General features: G+C 35.5%; 1 protein-coding gene across 1 annotated transcript in view; it reads right to left on the minus strand.

Annotated features, from left to right (window-relative positions):
- Window positions 1-23,464, minus strand: part of TRHDE (thyrotropin releasing hormone degrading enzyme) — a 385,721-nt gene that overhangs the window by 285,214 nt on the left and 77,043 nt on the right. The gene's annotated exons all lie outside the window — the stretch shown is intronic.

Below are 23,464 nucleotides of genomic sequence, written 5' to 3' on the forward strand. Positions count from 1 at the left end.
GCATCAGAATAAATATTCAAAGTTATCATTTACATGTGCTTGCTAGAGATAGGAAGGTACAGTGGATTAGTACAATGGGTCCCTGACTATGCTGAAAGTAGGCAGGGTATGGTGACTTGGCAGGAGAGAAAATTCACGGTTTGTTAAAGACAGGTTGTGTACCAAGCTTCCAAAGTATTACACACTGAGAAAAATGTTTATATAATTTATGCTTCCTTCTTTTCTTTAGAATCAACTTTCTTTATTCCCAATATGCAAAGTAGGGATAGAAAACTTTTCATTTACACGGCAATCACCATTCTGGAATGCTGTCTGCAACTGCTCCTGGCTTCAAACTCAGCAGAAGTAATTCATACTTCTAACACAATCCAGATACTTAATATTGATTTTTAAACCAAGCATCATATATTATCTAGTCCTTGGCCAAAAAACAAAAGCCTAAAGCAAGTAACATAAAACTGAACAAAACTAACAATTGTATGGAAAAGGTTAAAATCAGATTAGTTTTCATAAAGATTTCATAAAACTACCCAGCATCTTTCTTTCCAAAGGCTAAATCTATTTTTCACAGATGTGGTCCCTAATCCTCATATCAATTCTGTGAATAAGAAATACATATTTTGTGGAGCAGTAGAGAGCACAGTGGTTTGGGAGTTGGATTTTAGTCCTACTCTGCCGCTAACCAAGCTGGGTGATATTGAACAAATTACTTAATTTCTTTAGGTCTCCCATGTTCTCATTTATAAAATGAAGATGTTGGCCACCAGCTGACTGGTAAAGTGCTTTCAGTTCTAAAACACATTACTTCCAACCCCATTTTACAGATAAGGGAATTTTTGTTCATTTCAAATACCTAGAAAAATAAATGGTTTACTCAGTATACAGAAGTGAATACTTACATTCAATTAAAAAAAGAAAGTTGTACATATTATACATCATCTGTTATGATGTATAATAAAAGTTGATTATATTATTAACTCTTTATTATCTCTGCCTAAGAAATGGGAACAGAAATGTTTGTAATCAAAAACAGTAAAAGTTTAAGGAAAAAACATTCTGACTGCATGTGCAAAAGACTCGTAATGCAATGTTATTTACTAAATTCTGTAACAATTATTTACTGAAATTGTAAAGCTATTTTCCTACCCACAACTAAACGAAATATCAAATTTAGTCTACATTCACCAACATTTTGAGCTGGCAGTATCAGACAACCAAAAACTATCAGAAGAGACTATCTACAACAGTAGAACTTGGCACTCTTAAAAAGGCAGTGGTTAGGACCCCCTACCCCTGACAATAACTGTTAATAAACATACAATATCTGAAGTAAAGTTTCCAGGAAGCAGGTATATCAAAAAGGATGAGTGTACAAGAGATTTAATAAAGAAGTGCTCTAAGAAGAAACTTACAGGGGAATGGGGGAAGCAGGATAATGGAGGATAATAAGCCAAGCAAAAGTGCAACTTCAGGTGAAGTCCCGGACTCAGCCTGATCCACAGGAGCTCTGGAGTGCGAATTACACTGGTGAGTTCACACTGCCTTGAGGCAAGAGACCTAGACTTCTATACTCTTACACCTTGTCATTGGCTACTGGTTACCAAAGGGAAGACATAAAACCCCAGGCACTTCTGGTTCTTGAGCATCTTGGTGATGCAGGTCTCACTGCCCAGGGATAGTCCTTTGGAGAAGGTGTCCTGTGTGAGCTGTTAGGAGCAAATCAGCGGGAGCTAGAAGGTATGCATACCAAACAGGAAAAGGGATCTAGTCTGTCTATGCATCAACCACATCTACAAGAGACAGTCTTCATTAATTTGTGCATTCATTCATTCAACAAATATTTATTTGGCACCCACCTTGTATCAGAGCCTGGACTAAGCATTTTTAATTTAGCCATGAAGAAGACATGCATTATTGAGATAAAAAGCAATGAAGATGCAATGACCATTATCAAAGACATTGTCATTTATTAAGTTAGATTGTGACCGCAGATAATGATACCTGCCATATGAATGGTAAAACATAAGTGTAAAATGGATACTGAGGAAGAATGGATAGCTTTCAAAAGGTCTTACATAAAGTATCTAGTACCTTCATGTTAAAACCATAACCAGAACTACTATAAAATTATATAGCAAATGCCACTGCTTTTAGTCTTAAGACACTTCCCTGTTTTTGGTAGAAATACAGCCATTCCTATCAATCAATCTTACCAGGTAGTCAAGTTATCTGTATGCCCAGACAAGAGAAACACAGTTAAATTAATCTAGTTGTCAAGATTTGATGGAAATGATCCAATGTGAACAGGAAGATAAAATATATGCATGCTTAGCACAGTATCTTCATTTGCTCATTCAAACCTTTATTATGTACTTTCTGTGTGCCGGGCATTGTACTAGGGAATAGAAATAGAACAATAAAATTCCTATCACAAAATGAACAAGACATTTATACTTACTGCTCTTAAGAGATTCATAATATGTAGAAAACAAGCAAATTAATTAGTAACAAAAATACAATGTGAGAAATATAACAGTGTGCTCTCCCTTCCCCCCATTACAAAGGATGAACTAAGTTCCTCTCCAAGGCTGAGCCCTTCACATTTAATCTCCTCTTGCCTTTTCAAAGACATAATTCTCCAAATTCCCCCCTTTATCTCCCACATCACCAGTCTAAGCTCTCTTGATCACAGTTCCTCCAGCTATGGTTTCCCTACATGCTTTTTGAAAGTGTTTCCTGTATAGCCAGGGTGAACATTTCAGTCAACAGCCAAATCAAAACATATCTGAGTATACTTACAACCTGGGACAATAGGTGCAAGTAGGGCATTTGCCTATGTATACTCCCTTTTTCTAGTCTCCCTTGAACTCATTGCAACAAGGTTTTCTTCCCACTACTCTACCAGAACTATTCACATAAAGATCACTAATGGTCTCAAGATACCAAATCCAACAGCCAGTTCTCAGTCTTCAACATGCTTCAGCTGCCAGCAGCATTTGCATAGTTGATCAATCACTTCCTGTCCTTAAAGCATTTTATTTGCTTCTCTTACTTTGCTATTGGTCTCACCGGCCACTCCTCAGACTCCTGCCAGATTCCTCCTACTACTCATCTTAATCAATTCTTAATGTTGGAGGGCTCCCAGGTTTCAGATAGATCTTTTTACTTTTCTGTTTCACTCAGTTCCTTGGTGATAACATCTAGTCTCATGGTCATAAATATCATTTAGATGCCAAAATTTTATCCAGTTTTTTCAGACTTCCAGACTCAATAATTCAACTATCCACCTGACATTTCTACTTGGAGATCTAACAAGTGTCTCAAACCAAACTCCTGATATCACACACACACACACACACCCCACACACACCTTCTCCTTCTAAAATCTTTCTCACCTGGTTAATGGTAATTCCATCCTTCTATCCAGCTGTCCGTGCCCAACACCTTGTTGGGCATCATCCTTGTTTTCCCGCATTCTCTCACACTCCATGTGCAGTTGGTTGGCATATCCTACTGGCTCTACCTTTAAAAATACATCCAGAAGCCAACCACTTCTCACAACCTCACTACTACCACCCTGGTCCAAGCCTCCTCCATCTCTTGCCTGAATGACTGCTTTACTTTTCCTACAGATGTCTCGTCCCTTGCTCCCTTGAAGCTGTTATATATACAGAAATGAAAAATTTTCTTGTTAAAATGAGCATCAAATCATATACTCTTCTGCTTTTACTCCTTCAGCGGCCTCTCCTCTCACAGTAGAAACCCAGGTTTTTACAAGGGCCCAAAATGTCCTATGGAAATCTAGTCCCTTTTAGTTCTCTGGATTCATATTCTAGCACTTTGCTCCACACTAACTTCGATCCACTCATAACACTAGCTTCCTTGTCACTCCTCAAACATACCAGAGAGATTTTTGATGAAGGATTTTGAGTTTGCCCCTAGATAGCCCCATGGCTAGATCCTCCATCTTCTTTAGATACTTGTCCAAATCCCACACTTTCTGAAAATCATCCTTCCCTCTGACCCCAGGACCCTCTATCTCCTTTTCTGGACTTATTGTTTCCTGAAGCACTTATCACCATTTAGCAAAATACATGTTTTATTTATTCATTTTGTTTCTCGCTACCATTTTTCCAGAATTTACATTGCATGAGGGCAAAGATTTTTATCTATTAGGTCAAGCCACATGAAAGACCCAGTTTTGTGAGTCAAAATATTTTGTTCATTTAGTCTCTCAAACGCCTAGTACATATATCTTTGATGAATAAATGAACAAATGGGTGAATCTCATAGGTACGTATAGGTCCTAAAGAAGTAGGAAGTATGTAATAAGGACCCATCTTAGAGGAGGGAAAGTTTCAGCTGAATCTTGAAGAATAAGCTGGACATAGGAAGCTACCAAGAGGAGGATGATATACCAGACGAAAGTAACAATATATACTATGGCAATGGTTCTGACCAAATACTAAGTAACCTTAAAGGGATTACTGAATACTAGGGCATTATTTTAAAATGTGTAGGAATTGGCTGAGTGCAGTGGTTCACACCTGTATCCCAGCACTTTGGGAGGCCAAAGCAGGTAGATCACCTGAGGTCAGGAGTTCAAGACCAGCCTGGCCAACATGGCAAAACCTGTCTCTACTAAAAATACAAAAATTAGATGGGTGTGGTGGTACATGCCTTTAATCTCAGCTACTTGGGGGGCTGAGGAAGGAGAATTGCTTGAACCCTGGAGGCAGAGGTTGCAGTGAGCAGAGATTGTACCATTACACTCCAGCCTTGGCGACAAAGCAAGACTCCATCTCAAAAAAAAAAAAAAAATGTGTGAGCATTCATAGGAGGATATTAAGCCAAAACATGAAAAAATTAGTTTCATATTTCAAAAAAATCACAACCACCTATACCAGCTGAACTGGGATAGAGAAAGTTGCTTGTTAAAACTGCAGGCAGAAAGACTAATTAGAAAAATGAGGAGATATATTGTGATAGGTGGCACTGGAGAAGTAAAGAGAAGCTGCAAAACATATTACACAAGTGTCTGTAAACCAAATGGCAAAATACGAATTGAATACCGTCAGCATAAGCAAGTCATTTTAAGATTTTAATCCACAGAATGACATGATCAGAATTAGGTTTTAGCAGACTACATTGGCTGCAGTGAAGACGATGGATTAGGAGGAAACAGAAACAAATAATGGGACATGACTTAGACTATCACAGAAGTCTAGGTGAAAGATGACAGTGGTTTGGACTGGAGAGATGGCAGTAGGGATGCAGAAAAATAGGTGGATTTATTCAATCAGTCCTAACACTCATCAAACATGTCCTTTAGTTACGAAGTAAAGCCAATTGCAGTTTTGCATTTTTACTTAAAAACAATCCCTCATCTTATCTGTACTACATATCTCACTCCAGTAACCTGCTGGAACACATGAGACCCAGTTGAATAAGTATGAGATAAGTCCAAAATATTTCGCAAACTGAGTAATTCCTGTATGGTTAATCAAGTGAATTTTGTACAATAATTCACTTTATACTGTGAAAAAAATCACAGTTGTTTTCTTCTTTTAGAGTAACTAGGTCCTACTTAATCATAACATAGAGTAAATTTTCATAAAAATAGTTATTACTCAAAAGCAATAAAATATAATTTTACAACACCTGCTTATTTGCGGCATTTCCTGACATTCCATGATAAGAGCCCAGCTCTGAAACTGTAAATTGCTTACTAGGCTTTATCTTTTCCTCTGCATAGCTTCTTCCAACAACTAATATGAACCAAACTCCCTGAACATTTAGTCCAGTGGAAAGGACATTACACTAGGAAATGGCATGCAGGGACTGGAGGGTTAACTTTCTCACTAACTACTGTCTAGTTGTGAGAGTCATTAACTTTTCTGGGTCTCAGCTCAAAGTTCCTTTCAGGGACTAGAGTTTATCGTTACCTATTTATCATATTATGCCTGAGAGATTGGTGTGTCATAGAAATATACCAAAATTATTCTCATTTAGTCTGCATTTATTCTGATAAAAAATAATTCAAAGGTTTTTATTTCTTCACACAGTTTTACTCCTTTACATTTTTTATTTCCCTTGAAAACACAAACCAACTGCTCAGCTACCTTTCTCTATCCTTTACTCCTGAGTATTCTTCGTTTTCCTGACTGGCCATGAACTTGGTACTGATAAATCAGAAATCACTGTAATAACCAATACAAAACAGAAGCTGGCTGTGGAAAAATATTCTTATGGCGCCACCCTGGTGGCAATACACCACAGTGATGAGCTAAGGCGGAGTGGACAACTACAAACTTTTGATCCCTTAGAATAAAATGGGAGCTCCGATTGATGTTTCCAGGGGACCTAGAGGCCTTTACTCTGTAATTTTATGGACCTGCTATAAATGTTTATGTCATCTTGTTATAGAATTTTAAGTATTTTTATCATTGAAAGGAAAAACAGACTAAAGGCAGATATCTTCAATCCCTTTAGTCATCTCACTTTCCCACAAGTCAAAGATGGCAATAAAGTTTCAGCTATCCTGACAACGTGGGTGGCTGCTTAGAGGACATGTTGGAAAGAATCCTGAGACCACATCTGGACTCAGCAGGAAAAAGTGCCGCAATCCGTGGAATGCTGGCTGTGTACACAAGGTAGGAAACAGAGCGCTGGTGCCAGATATTCAACGCTATGAGGGTAGAATATTCTTTGGGAAGCTGTCAAAATGGAAGAGAACTTCAGATAGATTTGAATTAACTATGTCTCATAGCTGTACCATTTAGAAAAAGAACATCAAAGAATGTTAAAGGATTTCATCGATGAGACATTTATTTGTTCAGTTAATAGTTAATAAGGGCCTATTAAGGGTCAGGTCACTATTCACATGCTGAGTATCCAAAGGTAAGCAAAAGACAAAAGCTCCCTTCTTTCAAGAAGCTTGTAGTCCACTGAAGGAGACACAATAAATGGTCCTATAGTTTAGAACAACAAAGTGGACCTAATTTACATGAGCTCTTCAGAAAAGTTCTCTCTAAAGAGGCGTTGGCTATGCAGAACAACGTCAGAGTTCCATGAAAGTAAAGATGAGCAATTATTCAAATTCCTACATATAAAGTTCTACCTTTCATTGTACTAAAATTTTTGAAAGGTAAAAATACATATATAATTGCAATATAATGCAAAAAATATAAGAAGACATATTCAGTTGTCAGAAATATTATGAAATCTTCTACTAAAGAAATTTAGGAACTATCTTCTAATAATTTAATGTACCTTGCAGACTTTTTAAGTTTATCGTCAAAAACTACCTGGAGTTAGCAATAAATTCTGATTTTGTTAAGAATTTGAAGAGATTTTCTAGTCATTGATTCTCTTTCAAGGGAATGAAACTAAATCTCTCTGTCTAAAGCCTTTCTTCTAGACTGCATTATTTGTTGTTTAAAAATGAGTTGTGGTAGTTGTTATATACTTATGTGAAACAGTGTATAGTTACACCACACACTCAAGAAAAAGAAAAAAAACATTTACAACAGTAGTGCACCTGTTAAAGACTTAAATAACATTTTCTCTAATTTGACATTTGTAATTTGGTACTTTAAGCCAAATAAGCCTTTGACTTGCCAGAGTTATTCTCTGAGAAAATTTTACGCTGCAAGAGTACATTAGAAACTTTGGAAGACATAGAAATTATTTTACAGCTTTAAAATACCACTATAACAATACATTTACTTTTCCTTTTGCCTACTGAAAAACTAGTCCCTTTCTTAAATAATTCCAAAACTACAATGCACTGAATTGCAGCCTGTAAAGCTGAATTAATTCACCTATGTGAGTATAATTTGATTTGGGGGTTCGTCCTACAAATCTGGAAAACAGAACGAGCCAGGGAAAAATGAGCAGGTTGATACAAAGAAGAAAGGATGTTGTAAACAATAAACTAAAAGCCCAGGAGTATTAGTCTTATTTACATTCATAAGATAACTTTTTTTTCTAAGCAAAAACGAAATAAATACACGATAGTCTAACAGAACAGAGAACTCACGCCAAGATTCACATTCAGGAGCCAATACACATAAAGAAGAGGCTGGAAGGAGGAAGGGGAAGGCACTGGTCCCACAGTAGCATATGGCAGAGGGCTCGACCTCTCTTATGAAGACTAGACATGTGGGTTTGAGGAGTTGAAAGCCACTGCAGTGTTGAGGAGTTGAGGCAGAGGGATATGATTGAAAACGACACGGGAGATTATTTAGGCAACAGAACTTAAGAGGCATTGAGACAAGGCCAGTGAGTAGAAAAGCATAATATTACAGGTGAAGAATTTGTTCTGTGGTCTTTATAGCAAGAACAGCCAGTAATAGGCACTCTCCATCACCATAGTCGAGAAGCTCATTCTGAGGAGGAGGAGAATATACAATAGGTGATGGATGGGAAATAAAATCTCGGTGCTAAGAATGAGGTACATGATGATATGAAAACCACAACTACCTCAAAACCTATCAGTCTAACACAAACACATTGCAGATAGAAATGTCAGAGCCGTTTGGTGAATCTCACCAAGAATCTGCACCACAGATACATATTAATAGGTATTTTGAGAACAATTATTTAGACTTCCTTACTGAGGTCAAAAGTCAGCCTTATACCAAATTTTGCACCATAGCAAACACTGTTATAAGGTAAATCCAGAGTATTGTCATTAATCAAGTTGCTCTAATGGCCTATCCCTGCTTGTACTTCCCTTTCCCTCTTTATAGAATTTTACTAAAAATTCATAAGAAAAACACTAAGAATTCTGAAACAGATTTGCTACATACTATGTGGTTCTTTTTGGGCCCTGTGGCCCTTATTTTATAGGTTTGTAGGCTCCTTATACTTAATGTGTGTTTGGCGCATCTTTCTACAGGACTTTAAGTCACTTAATCATTGGGTCTGTCTTTTCTTTTCACTCCTTACTATGTCTAATACAATGCCTTGCACCCAATAGGGTTTGACAACATGTTTCTGACTCCCATAAAATGGCAATAAACTTTGAAGGTCCTTGTCCACTCTAGTTCTAAAATGTTGCTATAATAGATTGATTACATCTTCCAACTGCATTTTGCTTCAGGCAAGGAAATTAGCACTGTGGCAAACTGTACAGTCTCTTCTTGTAAATCACTTCACATTTACTTACTAAGCTGTGGAATTCACAAGTTTAAGTTACTTACAGGGATTTCTATGGAAGGGCAGGATTTTGCTATATTCACACTGATATTGTCACATTTTTCTAAATATGTGGGAGGCTAAGTGATGGCCCCCAAAGATAGCTACATCTTAATGCTACCTTCTACAACAAAAGGGACTTTGCAGGTGTGATTAAATTAAGAGATTTCTGGATTACTGGAGATTATCCTGGATTATCCAAGTAGGTCCTAAGTGTAATCACAAACGTCATTATAAGAGGGAGGCAGAAAGACTTTGGACCACAGAAGAGGAGAAGGCAATAGAATGGCAGAAGCAGAGAGAAATGAGAAGATGCAAAGATGGAGAAAGGAGCCACAGGCCAGGGAAGGCAACGCATGAACCATTAGAAGCTGGAAAGACGGGGAACCAGACCACCCTATAGAACCTCCACAGGGACCAGCCCTGCACAGTCCTTGCTTTAGCACCATAAAACTCATTTTGGATTTCTGATCTCCAGAATAGTAAGATAATAAATTTGTGTTGTGTTAAGCCACTGAATTGCAATAGTTTACTACAGCTACAGTAGGAAACTAATATATTACACCTTCTTATCTTCTTGCCAGTTAATTCACTGTGCTCTTGTGGGAGCACAGTGTGTGTTCATTTTTGTGCTCCTCTCTTTATTGTAGGTATAATTCTTTACAGCTTTCAAGCTGCTAACTTTGGCACACCTGTATTACTCACCTGTATTATTACCAAACTTGCAATACATTAATACATGTAAATGGTACACAGAAAAATGAAATAATTTTGAAAAGTTAAACTCATCTTTAGTGCTTTTTCCCCAAATGTTGTCCCCTAATATTTGCATCAGAATCACCAAAGGTCATTGTTTGAAACTTAGATTCCTGGCCCTCCCACACCACAGGTTCTGAATCCTTTCTCCTAGGTGGGACCCTGCATTGAACAAACTCACAGTTGAATCATATATATTCTAAAGTTGAAGAACCACTGGATTAGTCACCTGAAGAAGGTTTTGTTCACTTAGCCCCACAACAAGCAAACCTCAAAGCTTGAAATAAATATTTAGCAAAAGCCTAACAGGAAAAAATATGTATTATGTTTTCTTAAATCTATTTCAACATCAGAGTCTTCAATGAAAATACAGTCAACACGGCTGTTATTATTTTTAACTATAACAACTAATCTTTCTGCTGCACAATAAGCAATAAACAACAGATAAGTCAGATCCAATGTTTGGGAATCAGAAAAAGTTGTTTAATTCTGTCACAGCCCACAGATAAAACAGTAGCATTTAATCCCTCTGAAATAGAGTACCTCTTTTGTAGTAAACTGAATTGCACTTTCTGGTTATTGGTTTGTTTGTTTTTAAAGCGAGAGAATAAATTTAAAGAATTTCCTTATTAAGCTATCTATTTTACGCTTGATCAAACTTCTTCAGCAAGACTGACAGCCAAGTTCATCTATTTGTAAATACAGGGGCTGAATGCTGAGTTGAATTCAGTATCAATTTAGTTTGGCCCGTCAGTCCTTTGATTCCTTGATTTTCAGCTGCCCGCTGACCTCACTTTGACATATACCATCTTCCTCTCTAAATCAACACCATGCAGTTCAAGCACAGCATTCTGCCTTCACCAATTATCTCTCCTGTATCTTTTAATGATCCACGCATCCCTCTGTCCTCCAGGGTAAGAACCTCCAGATTCATTTGTTGTTCATTCATTTTACAAATATTTATTAAGAGGCTATCCTGTCCCAGAACTTCTCCTAGGTGCTGAGGACATAGAGTGAACCAAACAAGTAGAAATTCTACTGTGGAAAGCTTACATTCTCATAGGAAAGAGAGGTAATAGCCAGATAAATACAATTTATAGAATGTTAAATAATAAGTTTTCAACAATAAAAATAAAGCAGATAAGGGGATTAAGACATGTCCAATGCCAAGGAATGCATCACTCAGAAGATATTTGAGGAAAAATATAAAGTGAGGATGTAACACTGATACAGGTTTCTGAGGGGAATGAATTCCAAGAACCGCCACTTATCCATGTCCTTAAAATCTTGACTATATTAGTTCTCATACCTCTTCATTCAACTCTTTCATTAAATAAATTAGAAAACACCTACTCATATAGAAAAGTACAAAGAATAATATAACATTACTCTTATACCTCAAACAGATTTAATGTTGATATTTTCCACATATGCTTTGGATATTTTTTATCTTTTACACTTTATTGTGTCTTTCCAACAAATCTATTAAATATTACTATCTGCATTTATAGATAATGCATGTCAGCGCACAAAATCTGATCTTTTATTCAGTTTGACACATTAATTTTGTTAAAATATCTGAATTTTCACCTCCAAAGCATATAGTTTTAACAAAACACATAAATAAATTCTATGGGATTTTTTTAACATGGTAAAATTAATGTTCTTCTAAAAGATGTGAAGGATACAAAAAAAAAAGAGCTTTAGAGAGCAATTCCACAGAAGAATTAACAAAGAAGTAAAAGGAGAAACAGACAGTAATATACACAAATTATCCTCAGCAAACTAGTGCAAGTACAGAAAACCAAACACTGCATGTTCTCACTTATAAGTGGGAGCTGAACAATGAGAACATATGGACACAGGAAGGGAACAACACACACTGGGGCTTGTGGCGGGGATGAGGGGAGGGAGAGCATTGGGATAAATAGCTAATGCATGCAGGGTTTAATACGTAGGTGATGGGTTGATAGGTGCAGCAAACCACCACCATGGCACACGTTTACCTACGTAAGAAAACTACACATCCTGCACATGTACCCCAGAACGTTAAATTAAAATTTAAAAATATGTAAAATATTATAACTATAACACACTCCTTTCATCTTATTCCCATTCCCCCTGCTCTAGAATTACCCATGGCCATGAAGTATCAGCTTCCACCATCAACTGTACAGTATATTTTCAACGCATTTTATATTTGTCTTTTACTCAGTTTTACTTGCTATTACCCATTTCTCTTCAAAAGAGTTGTACCAATTTATATCTTTCCAGTACAAGCCCTGCTTCCTCACATCCTCACCAAAATTCTATTTTGAGATTTTTGTTAAACAATGGGTATGAAATAGTGTTCCACTGTTAGTTGTAATTTGCATATTTCTGATAATAATGAGATTAGGCATCATTTTATATGCTTATTGGCTCTTAATTTTTTCTCTTCTGCAAACTGCCTTGTTCTGCAAACTGCCTATTTTACCTATCTATTCTACCACTAGATCATTTATCTTTTTCTTAGGATTTGTAGAAATTCTTGTATATCCTGGATGGTAATCATTTGTCAATGTGCAATTTGCAAAAATCTTCTCCCAGTCTATGACAGTCTTGTACATTATGGCGTTGATCAAACAGAATGTTTTACTTTGGAAGTAGTCAAACATCAAAATGTTCTCTTCAGGGTTTGTACTTTCTGGGTCTTTTTAAAGAAATCATTCATTGCCCTCCAGGTCAAAAGTTTGTTTTCTTCCAAAAGTTTAAGACTTTTGTTTTTCAAAGTCAGGGTGTCCATTCATGTGGAATGTATTGTGTGAGTGCTGTGAAACAGGGATCTCATCATACTTTTTCTGTGTGGATAATCAATTGTCTCTGTACTATTTATTGAATGATCTTGCCTTTCCCACTGACTTATAATGCCCTTCTTGCACATATCAAGTTCTCATATATACTGGGCTCCTCACAGTTTCCTATTGGCTAGTCAGTCTCTCACGGTGCCAATAGCACATTTTGTAATCACTAAAACTAAGCAATAAATCCCAAAGCTTGATAAGACCAAAACCCTCTCCTTATTCTTTTTCAAAATGTTGTTATTATTTTCTATGAATTTTAGGATAATTTTCCACACTTGTATACAAAATCTTACTGTAAATGTTGCTAGCATTGCACTGGATTTACATATTAACTTGATACCTTCAAAATATTAGATCTTAGCATTTATCCCCTTGAATAAGATCTCTTGATTATTTCAGTCTTTGACCCATGTCTAACTTTTACAATTTCCTCTATATAAGCCTTGCACGACTTCTGTTAGATTTGCTTTTAGATATCTTATGGTTTGTTGTTACTGTAAATGGGATTTGAAAAATCATATTTCTAATCTATTGTTTCTGATGATATTAGCTACCTATTGATTTTTCTAAAGTGACTTTGAAACAAGTCAACTTTCTCAATTAATTCAAATAGTTTTTCTGTGTTGTTTTATATTTGCTTGTCTCAGTCAGAATTTCTAGAACAATGTCAAATAGGAACCATGGAAGACGCTACCCTTATCGTATTTCTGGCTTTATTCGAAATGCTTTTACTGTTTCACTATCAACTATAATTCTTGCTTGCAAGATAAGGAAGTTCCCTTCAATCATTGTTTGCCAAGAATTGTATCATGAATAGTGTTGGGTTTTTCTAAGAGTTTTTTCACCTCCATTCAGATATGTTTCTTTTTTTTTTTTTTTTCTTGTGATCTGAACTGGTCACAAGGTAGTGAATTATAGTAATAAGTTTTCTAGTGTCAAATTGTTTGCTTTCCTGGGGAGGTGGGAGTGGAGTACATGTACTTAGTAATATTAGGAAGCTCTCTTCTTTTGTTTAAGATAAAATTTAACTTTTCCTAAAGCATTGGTGAAACATACCTAAACATACCTATAAAACTGTAAGCACTTGGTGGCTCTTTTTTGTAGAGGAGACGGTAGTTAGAATTTTGACAACTGATTCAGTATCTTTAAGGTTCTTGATTACTTACAGTTTTCTTTAAAATTATGCATTTCATCTAAGTTTTATAAGCATGAGTATGAAATTCTTCATAATACTCTCTATTTCTAAAATCTCTCCCTTATCTTTAATTACATTCAATTCTAACAAAATTTGTACCTTTTCTCTTTTTCCATTAAGATTGTCAGAAGTAGGTCTTGTCGTCTTTTCAAATAACTCTCTTTTGGCTCAGCTGAGCCTTTCTAGTATTCCTTTAGCTTTTATTTCATGAATGTCTAATCTTATCTCAATTATTTTCTCTTTTATTTCACCATACAGTTACAGTTCCCCTGAACAATGTAGGGGTTAGGGATGCTGGCCACACACAATAAAAAACCCATGTATAACTTTTAATTATCCCAAAACTTAACTACTAATAGCCTACTGTCAACCACCTCACTGATAACACAGTTGATTTACACTAATGTTGTGTGTCTGGTGTATTCTACACTGTATTCTTACAATAAAGCAAGGTAGACAAAAGAAAATGTTATTAATAAAATCATAAAGAATAGAAAATACATTTACTATTTATTTAGTGGAAGTGGATCATCATAAAGTTCTTTCATACACGTTGTCTTCCTGCTGAGTAAACTGAGGAGAAGAAAGAGGAGGGGTGGATCTTGCAGTCTCAGGGGTGGGAGAGGCAGAAAAAGATTCATGTATAAGGAAAGCTGTGCAGTTCAAACCCATATTCAAGAGTCAAATGTATTCTGCTATTTCCCTAAATGCTTCAATAAAGCAATCACCTGATAATTTTAAATCATTCATGTTTTCACAAAGACCTTTTACACTGTATCTTTATAGTGCTCTTTTACACTATATCCTGTACATCCCTCCTAAGTACTGTTTTAGTTGCATTCCACAAAATTTAATCAGCAGTGTTCTTACTTTTCATTAATTTTTAAATATTTCATAACTTTCCATTTGATTCATAAACTATTTAGAAGTTTTTTTAACTTTCTAATGTTGTAATTTTTCAGTTATCTTTTTATTATCGAGATCTAACTTTATTGCCAAAAGCATGATCTCTTTGATACTGATTCTTGGTATTTATTTTTGTGAAAATACATTTTATTGTGTATATTTTAGGTATACATAATGTTGTAAGATACATCATTACTATAGTAAAATAGTAACTATAGCAGAATAAAGTAACATAGCTATCTTTTCATATAGTTACCTATTTTTCCCTTTTGACAAGAGCAACTATAATCCACTTGTTTAGAGGAATACCAAGTAATATTTACACTCTAATGGTCATTGCAGCACTATTCACAATAACCAAGATATGGAAACAACCTAGGTGTCCATCAATGGATGAATGCATAAAGAAACTGTGGCACGTATATATAATGAAATATTATTCAGTTTTTAAAAGGGAGGAGATCCTGCCATTTGCCACAACATGGATGGACCTAGAGAACATTATGTTAAGTAAGCCAGACACAGAAAGAAAAATATTGCATAATATCACTTATATGTGGAATTAAAAAAAAAATTAAATATATAGAGATAGAAAATAAAACAGAGGTTACCAGTGTTGGGGTAAAGGGAAATGAAGATATATGTAGGTCAAAATTTACAAAGTAGCAAATATATAGAATGAACAAGTCAGAAGATCTTGGTATTTCTTAAGCATTTTTTTGCGGACTAGTATTTGGCGAATTCTGTAAGTAATAGGTATTGCTTAGGATTGCCTTGGCTGCTCGGTCTCCTGTTTTGGTTCTGTACGAATTTGAAAATAATATTTTCTAGTTCTGTGAAGAACGTTGTTGGTAGTTTGATAGGAATAGAATTGTATCTGTAAATTGCTTTGGGTTCTTTCTGGTTGCTTTATTAAACATTAAAAAAAAGTTTTTTTTAAGTATACCTAAAAGCAGAGAGAACTGAATACAGATTCAACAACTATCAAGAATATGCTTCATCTGTTTTGCTGAATTGTCTAAAGGGAATCACAAATATTATGTCATTTTATCCATATTATATGCATTTCCAAAAAATAAAGATATTTTCTTATATAACCACAATGTTATTATCCACCTAAAAAAATGATCTCTGGCTGACTGGTAGGTTTTCTTTGTACTTGGTGTTTCATAGTTTCACCATGATATTTCCAAATGTGGCTTTTTTTAAATTATCCTGCTCAGGTCATTCTTGCTCTATCCCTCTCCCTCACCAAACCACCCCAAATCCAATCCATCACCAAGCCCTTTTAATTTGACCTCTTTAACAAATTTTTAATCCATCATTTTTCTCTGCATCCACTACCATCTTAGTCAAGTGACTTCATCTTTCACATAGACTGCTGTAAACCTCATAACCTCTAACATCCATTTCTTCCTGCCTACATCCACTTTTCACAATGTAGCCAGAAGATTTTTTTTTTTAACTTTTATTTTAGGTTCAGGGATACCTGTGCAGGTTTATTATATAGGTAAGCTCATGTCACAGGGGTTTGTCATACAGATTTTTGTCACCCAGGTATTAAGCCTAGTACCCATTAGTTATTTTTCTCCTCTCCCTTCTCCCACCCTTCGCCCTCAAGTAAACTCCAGTGTCTGTTGCTCACCTCTTTGTGTCCATGTTTTCTTATCATTTAGCTCCCACTTTCAAGTGAGAACATGTGGCATTTGGTTTTCCATTCCTGAATTAGTTTGATAAGAATGATGGCCTCCAGCTCCATCCATGTTCCTGCAAAGGACATAATCTCGTTCTTTTTTATGGCTGTGTAATATTCCATAGTGAATATGTACTACATTCTCTTTATCCAGTCTACCACTGATGGGCATTTAGATTGATCCCAGGTCTTTTCTATTGTACATAGTGCTGCAATGAACATTCTTGTACATGTGTCTTTATGGTAGAATGACTTACATAACTTTGGGTATACACCCAGTAATGAGATTGCTGGATTGAATGGGAGTTGTGTTTTTAGCTCTTTGGGGAATTGTCACACTGCTCTCTACAATAGCTGCTTACCCCATCAACACTGTATAAGCATTCCCTTTCCTCTTAAACCTCACCACATGTTATTTTTTGACTTTTTAATAATAGCCATCCTGGCTGGTGTGAAATGGTATTCTCATTTTGGTTTTGGTTTGCATTTCTCTAATGATCAACTATATTGAACTTATTTCCATATGCTTCTTGGCCACATGTATGTCTTCCTTTGAAAAGTCTCTGTTCATGTCCTTTGCCCTCTTTTTAATGGGGTTGTTTTCTCTTGTAAATTTGTTTAAGTTCTTATAGATACTGGATATTAGACTTTTGTCAGATGCATAGTTTGCAAATATTTTCTCCCATTCTGTAGGTTGTCTGTTTACTCTGTTGATAGTTTCTTTTGCTGTATAGAAGCTCTTAAGTTTTTAATAAGTTCCCATTTGTCAATTTTTGCTTTTGTTGTGATTGTTTTTGGTGTCTTTGTCATGAAATCTTTGCCGGTTCTTTTTTTCTTTTTTGCAATGGAGTCTCGGTCTGTCACTCAGGCTGGAGTGCGTGGTGCGATCTTGGTTCACTGCAACCTCCGCCTCCTGGGTTCAAGTGATTCTCCTGTCTCAGCCTCCTGAGTAGCCAGCAGTACAGGTGTGTACCACCACACCCAGCTACTTTTTGTATTTTTAGTAGAGACAGGGTTTCACTATGTTGATCAGGGTGGTCTCAAACTCCTGACCTCGTGATCCACCTGCCTCAGCCTCTCAAAGTGCTGGGATTACAGGCATGAGCCACCGCACCTGGCCTGCCAGTTTTTATGTGCAGAATGGTATTGCCTAGGTTGTCCTCTTGGGTTTTGAAGGTTCTTTTATCATGTAGCCTCCATCTTAAAACCTTTATTTGCTCTAAGGAAAAGGGCCTACAAGGTTTGCATGACCAGTCTAACCAGCAATGCATGCACTGTTTGTTTAATCTTGAACATCTTCTCCAACTACAACTCTCCACAGACCCCACCACTTCTGAATTAACTTTTACTAGCCTTCAAATTTCTCACCCCTATTTCAGGGAAACCACCTTGGAATCCAAATGTAGATCAAGGCTTTTGTTTCATTCTTTTTCTATAATTTTTCATAACAAATACTTGGCACAGCAGCAATTTTGCACCTTCCTTTTAGTTGTGTGATTATTGAATAAGATTATTCTCCCCAGGAGACTAAGAAGTCCCACCCTGTATTCACCACATCTAGAAGAGGAATTGACACAAAGCAGGAACTCAATAAATATTGTCAAAATGACTGAATTAAGAAATGAATAAGCATTTATTAATTCCTCCTCTGTGCTTCCACTCGACTCTTGAAATTCCTGTCTCATAATATTTATCACATTTGACATGATTAACAGTTTTCACTTAGTCTCCCCAAATAGATTATAGTGCCTCTGGGCAAAGAATGTATTTGATTCACTTTTGTACTTACAACTAGACAACTGACCTAGTGCCTACACACACACACAAACACACACACAGATAACCATGTATATGCATATTATATATTATCTATAATATATAATATGTATATATAATTATAAAATTAGAAAATAGGTATATATTTTATATACATACTATAAAATTGTCAAAAATTATTTTTTAAAATTATTATATAAAATAAGAAACTGGGAAAAGGCCATCAGACACTAGTTTTGTTTGGATCCCATATTTGAGTTCATCATTCTTAATTTATACATTCATTTTTCATTCCCATTTTACTTATTAGAACACTTGCTATGCCCTAGGCATCCATTTAGGCACTCAGGATACAGCAATAAATAAAGCTAAATTTCTGCCCACATTAAGATCATGCTATGCTATACTTTTACCAGTGGTCTGTGAAAGTTTCCTTCTCTGTTTCAGATTTTTATTCTTACTATTGTTTTCCCTTTTATTCCCTATTCCCAAGACCATTGTTCTCTCCTTATTAGTAACTACTCTTCTATACTTTCTATTCATCAATCATATCTGTTTATACATGTAAGAATAACCAGAAAAATATATTGTATTTTGTATTTTAGATTTTTTAAATAAATGGTATTACATTATAATGTCATTTTCTTCTTTACTTTTATTATTTGTTCATTTGACTAATTTTGAGATCTATCACATTTCTACATGTAAAATCCAGTGAATTTCCTTTGAGTATTCCATAGTATACTATCCTATGAATATAACAAGGATCCATCTCACCACATCCCAACTTGATGTAATAAGCATACAACTGCACGTCTCCATGTGCATCATATTGAGAGTTTCTCTCAAGCACATGCCCAAGAGATGAACTGCCCTGACATCAGGATTAGCATACCCAGTTTCCATAAGATCTACAAGAAGCTCTCTGAAATGACCACACCACTTTACATACCCATCAATAGTAGAAAAGGTCTCCCCTTATCTCTACATTCTCCCCAGCATTTGTAATTATCAAAATTTCTCATTTTTGCAAATTTGATTATGGTAAGGTATTATTTTGTTATTAATGTATATTTTTCTGATAATTAGTGAGATGAGTATCCATATACATGTAAGAGGTTCTTAAACAGATTTCCATTTATATCCAAGTAGTCATGAGTATATTAACTGCTCTGTGACTCAAAGCAGTTTTGTTTGGATCCCAGGTAGATGAATCTTTCACTTCCTTTGTAAAATAGGAATGACTAGTACTTCTCCTGTGATGAATTAAGTGGTTAAAAAATTAGCCACCAAGAACAAAATCTGTGACAAGAATATGCTTAATAAATGTTAGCTATCATTATCTTTTACTGTATTTTTTACTTTTCTTTTTCATTCAAATAGCCTCTTCTATAAATTGCCCATTTATATCCTTCAACCACTTTTCTGCCATATTTCCTGTATATTCCTTTCTGGTTTCCATGAGCTTCTTGTATATTCTGGGTATCAAACCACTAAAAATGTTTCTATATGAATAAATGAATGAGTGATCACAAATTAAATACTTCAGTTTTGTTTTAAAAAACTCCTGACTGTTTGCTCTTTCTGCTCACTGCCTTGCTAGGTCATTTTTGTGAACATAATTTTGAATGTCAATGTATTTTTAATCTGATCAATACATTTTTAATAAAATTTAATTTATATTCCATTTTTCTATGTCCACAACACAAATCTACAAGTGTGGGTGAAAAACAAATCCTAGTTCCAAACTGGAAAAATTAAACAACTGTATTTGAGGTTTCATTGGGTAATTTCTTAAAGAAAAGAAGCAGAAACAAGTATTGCTTTTTTAAAATTAAAAAAAAAGCACAGAAGAGGTAAAGATTCTGTCAAATTTTCTCAGAGACAAGTACTTTGTCTCAATTTCAAAGTCATTATAATTTGATCTTTAAAACAGGCTGCCCAAACAGTGTAGTTTTCTGCAAGATTCCCAGAGGAACTATTTATCACTTTTAAAAGGCCATAGTTAATAGAATTCTTAGCAATCATTTATAAAACCACACAGAAAACCCTCAAAAACGTCATAATAGAGCACCAATAAACATTTGATAAGAATCAGTGTTCAAAGGAAATCTATGTAATGAACACTAAACTTTGTGAACATTTTTCTAGTAACTCAAAACAACACAGAAATTGATAAAGTGCCACGCAAACTGCCTCACCCAGATCTATACATTTATAACTACTAGATTATATATTAAACATACATTCAAAAGTATTATTCAACAGAAAAGTAACTGTCTTCATCTTGAAAAAGTTTATTTTATATAAAAATGAGCAATTGGGTATCAGAGCTAAACTAGAAATACTAGTGATGACCAGCCAGCACCACTTCCACATACCACTCAGATGGGATTCTAATAAATGACTCTGTTCAATATTTTTAAATGACAAGGTCAGGTGATCTATACAAGAATTCACACATTGACAGAGAAGGCATCCTGGTGATCAACAACTTGTTTCTATCTGCATCCATAATATTCTAAGTAGGTAAACAGACACAATTAAGAAAATATTGGCCAAATCTTTTTTTTTCCCCCCAACAAATTCCAGAGCTGATATGCTGATTCACTCAGTTGATCATTCAATTTAAGCTTAGCAAACATCTACTGGATTCTGGAGTTTACAAAAATGAGAAAAAAACTGACAACAACCTTATTATGACTAAGAAGAGGAGACAAACATTCATGTAAAAATCGCATAAAGGTGCAATTACTCTGAAAGCCAGGCTCATGGTCAATGTTACAAGAGTCTATACTAAAATAATCTGACCTAGTCAGGAAGATCAGAGAAAACTTCCCTGAGTCAACATCTGCAGAAAAAGAATGAGTTAAGCTGATAAGCAAATGATTAGGGAGAAGCACATGTGCAAAAGTCTAGGATATAAAAGAGAATAGTGAGTCCACAGCAATAGCTAGGATGAAGAGAATAAAGAAAATGCAAGATAAACCTGGGAGAAAAGACATGTCCAGAATATATCTAAATATATGGCTATCTTAAGTGTTAGTTATTTAAGTGCAATGGAAAGATATTGATGGGATTCAGCAAAGGAGGATCTAATTTAGAGAATGAATTGGAAAGATAGCAAGAATGGAAACCGATTATAAAGATGTTGCCATAGTCCAGCTGAGAGATAGTAGTAGCTTGGACCAGTTGGTAGTGATGGAGATGAAGAGAGGGTCAGGAACTCCAGAGATACTGAAGAGGCAAAATCAATAGGACAGAACAGGAAAGGAGAGATGCAACAAATGCCTCTTTCATAACTTCTCCATGAATCTTTCTAGGCATTGTACTGCCTTCTCTATTATGGCTGCCAGTTGAGCACATCTCTGTATATTAAAAGAAATTCGCTCTCTTGCAACTGCTGCAATACCCCATCAGAATTTTCCATGGATCCATTAAAGAAATAGTTTCTGCACCATTTGTGATACAGAACACTTTTAGTTCTGCATATTTTGTAATTTAAACTTTTGTAACATGGCAGAACTAATTTTGCAGACCAACACATGATCCCGTTTAATCCTGTGGGACATCCATTATTTTCATTGCCGTTAACCTCATTTGTTTCTTCAGCACATCTGATTATCACAAGCAGGATGCTTACTTCCCAGAGCTTCATTCTTATCGAAGAATTTGTTCCAGTTTATGAAGTATTTTATCTGTAAAACCCGAAGACGCTTAGAATTTTTTCTAACCTTTTTCTCTAGCTCTCCCATGTGTTGAATAAAACGTATATGACAGAAACACAAACACATGTAAAGATTTTTGCTACAGTTTTTCCTTCACGTTCACAGTCAATTGTAGGCAACTGGCTAGTTCTACCTGGCTATATTTGGATTCTTTTATTATTGACACTCATAGTAACATTGACCATGAGCCTGTCTTTCAGAGTAATTTCACTTGTGAGGTTTTTAAATGAATGTTTTCTCCCTTGCTAAGCCAAAACCACTAGGAAGGTTGTGAGTTTTGCCATGTCCTCTCTCAACTGGGGTATCAAGTTATTTGTTAATATCCATTCACATATTACAAAAACACTCCCAGTTTTAATCTTTAGAATATATCTGTAGCCCCATTTGTTCTATCAAGCCTCATTTTCCATAAGCAATTCAGGAAGGGATTTCAGTACCTAGAAGATCAAAACCTAGACAAGTAGAACGAGCCATCCCAACCACCTTCTGGAACTGGGGCCTATACATCAGCACAGGCAGGCACTGGTTTAAAACACTGACATTGGTATCAATCTGTTATTCTGCCACTTACCAGCTATATGTCCTTGGACAAGCTGTTTAACCTACCTGAGCCTCCATTTCTTACAAAAAAGAAGATTAAAATATATTATGTTCTATATTACATTATGTAACATACTGAGATATATAATACATAGAGGGCTGGCAACAGAGAGAAGTGTGGGAGCTATCATTGCCATTACTGCTGTCATCCTTATTATGTTTCTTACTTTCCTACAGGCATGACCACCCTCCAAACAAGGAGGGATGCTTAGGAAGGAAAGGTTGTGCCAGTTGTCTCTGTCTCCTGGCATGTTGAAAGGTACAAGATTGAATAAGACATATAGCAATTAATAATAAATATTAAAAACTCAGTAAGTTCAGCAAGAATATATGGAGATAGAGGAAGAGATGAAGTGATGCTAGCATATGTATTTGTTGAGGAAAGTAGGTTACAGGAAGCAGTAAATTGTAGTTTTAAAGAAAAAAGTACATAGAATACAGAAAATGGTCTATAAAATGATATAAACCATCAATTGAAGAAAAGGACTGATATCACAGACTTGAATCCAGTATCTCTTTTATTTCATTATCTTTTAGATCTGTGTAAGACAAGCATATTCTGGCTTGTAATTAACAGCTATGGATGAAAAATGCATGACAGCTGTTCCCATTTTACAGATGAGGTCACTAAATCTCAAAAAAGTGACTCATTTATAGTTATATATTTAGGAAATAACAGGGCAAGACCTAATCAGGTTTTCTCACTTCAAAGTCCATGCTCTTTTTACTACACCAAAGTCAATCGCAAGGCCACGTGGCTTGGTCT

This window comes from Aotus nancymaae, unplaced genomic scaffold (genome assembly GCF_030222135.1).
Source record: "Aotus nancymaae isolate 86718 unplaced genomic scaffold, 86718_ANA_hifiasm-v0.15.2.pri h1tg000016l, whole genome shotgun sequence".
Taxonomy (NCBI): domain Eukaryota; kingdom Metazoa; phylum Chordata; class Mammalia; order Primates; family Aotidae; genus Aotus; species Aotus nancymaae.